Raw genomic sequence first — 2358 nt, 5'->3', positions numbered from 1 at the left:
ATGGGTGACACGCCATGAGGGTTAGAAAAAACTAGATTGGAGAGGGTTGAGAGGGTGAGTCGAGAGGTAGCGGAGCGAAGTGTCCCCTTTCCCCTCCGGTGTGATTTATCCTACCTCCATTTCCTAGAGTTCTTTGCGGTTACAATAGAGTGAAGTGCTAGGAGATGAACTCCGCTGGGGCTTAGTTGCGCAAGTAACAGAGTGAAGCATTAAAGTGAGCTTAGTATCTGGGGCTTAATTGTAATTAGGGGACTTTCGTCTGGACCAAAGGGTTAGATCTACATATAGGAATAAGGTTTATCACTTGGAATCCCTAGAACTCCATGAAACTTTGTGCATTGTGAGTTGTTGAGACAGAGCGATTTCTCCAATGAGACATAGTGTAGGGTTAGTCAAGGTTGACCTTAGGTTTGGGAGCGTGTGATTTAGGATTTCTACAACTCATTAAGCATTAATTAGGAAGTATAATGGTAGGTCTTGCACTTGAAGCATAAGTCTTAGAGGGAGCATTATCTGAGTACCCCATTTCTGTCAATTGCCTTGCCTCTCACTTAATTGTGCCTCTCATTCTTGTTACTTTTATTTCTATTTACATCACATCTTATCAACAAAATTATTATTCATCTTCACTTGGTTAAGTAGCAATTTAGGTATTTTTATTCCCTACTCTCAGTGGATACGATACCCCACTCACCTCGGATTTATTACTTCGATAAACCCGCGCACTTGCGGGTCACACGCCAAGGGCGTTGTCATTTTTGTAGGAGCTCCTTGAACCTATCCCATGTCTCAAAAAGAGACTCCAATTCCATTTGTACAAAAGAAGATATTTCATTCCTGATCTTTATAGTTTTTTCGTGAGGGAAATATCGGCCAAGAAAAACTTCTACCATCTCTTCTCATGTAGTGATCGATGGTCTAGGTAGTAAATGTAGCCATTACTTTGCCCTTCCTTTTAAGGAAAATGGGAAGGCCCTAAACTTGATGGCATTATCCGCAACACCATTAATTTTGAGCATGCCGCACACTTCCAAGAAGTTCTCAATGTGATTGTTTGGATCCTCATCAGCCAAACCATTAAACTGTGCTGATTATTGTAACATCTGGATGAAGCCCGGCTTAAGCTCAAAATTCTGAGCCATAATCGTTAGCCACAAAATGCTGGATTACGTGCCAAGAACTATGGGTCTGGCATAATCTAAGAGTGTCCTCTACTACTCATTCTGTTCTGCCATATTATGAGACACTTCACTTCTATCTAAGCTTGATTACACTATTCTTACAAAGGTTCTTTTCCCCTTCTATGAATATTCCTTCCAATGTCTGGATCACCTTCAACCAATGTCGAAGGGTTTCCTTGGGTCATAACCTGGAACTGCAACCAAAGAAAGAAAAACAAATCAGAACGATGGAAGAATAAGAAAGTGTGAAATAGAATAAGTGATGAATAGCTAAAATAGCAAAGTACAAAATGCTTCCAAAATGCCTATTCCACGGCAACAGTGCCAAAACATTGACCCAACTCTTGCGAGTGCGTATCGCAAGTGCACGAGTTGTCGAAGTAATAAAGTAACCTTGTGAGTGGGTAGTCATATCCACAGGGAACAGTACTTAGCAACACAAGTATTGCTATTTAACTATAGTGAAGATGATTTAAGAGTGGTGTGAATAATATTAATGCAAATAGAAAAAAAGTAAAGAAGAAACAGATGCAATAGAATAATAGGAGAGGCAATCAATAGAAAATGGGGCACCCGGACATTGCTCACCCTAGGACTACTGTTTCAAGTGCAAAACAAATAATTATGTCTCCTAACTGAAGTCTATTGAGTTGTGGAAATCATAAGACACAAGATCCCAAACATAAGGTCAACCGTGACTAACCCTCACACTATGCCTTGGCGGAAAGGGATACTCTCAATGCCTCACACTGTGTGGGGTTGCATGAAGATTTGGGGACTCCAAGTGATAAATCCTATTTTCTAATATAGATCTAACCCTTTGGTCCAGGCGAAATATCCCTAGTCATAATTATGCCCTAGTACTAAGGATTACTTCAATACTTCACTCAGTTGCTCGTGCAAATAAGCCCCAATGGGGTTTGTATCTTAGCACTTCACTCTATTATAACCGCAAAGAACTCTTGGAATGTGGAGGTAGGATAAATCTCATCGGAAGCGAAAGGGGACATTTCGCTACCTCTCGACTCACCGTCTCGACCCTCACCAACCTTGCTTTGTCTAACCCTCATGGTGTGTCACTCATCTATAATGATTACCAAGAAAGATTCTTAACCCTAGTGTTACTCTAAGGGAAAATCAATTCAACAAGAATCCAAGGTTTGAACTCAATTAAAAC

At 40.6% G+C, this 2358-nt stretch overlaps 1 non-coding gene across 1 annotated transcript; it reads left to right on the top strand.

Moving 5' to 3' along the window:
- Positions 1 to 737: 737 nt before the first annotated feature.
- On the top strand, positions 738 to 845 carry LOC120253760. The gene has a single exon (XR_005534405.1). It is a non-coding gene; the product is annotated as a small nucleolar RNA R71 (small nucleolar RNA).
- Positions 846 to 2358: the final 1513 nt, after the last annotated feature.

This window comes from Dioscorea cayenensis, unplaced genomic scaffold (assembly GCF_009730915.1).
Source record: "Dioscorea cayenensis subsp. rotundata cultivar TDr96_F1 unplaced genomic scaffold, TDr96_F1_v2_PseudoChromosome.rev07_lg8_w22 25.fasta BLBR01000197.1, whole genome shotgun sequence".
NCBI lineage: Eukaryota > Viridiplantae > Streptophyta > Magnoliopsida > Dioscoreales > Dioscoreaceae > Dioscorea > Dioscorea cayenensis.
This window is presented reverse-complemented; position numbering and strand designations above follow the sequence as displayed.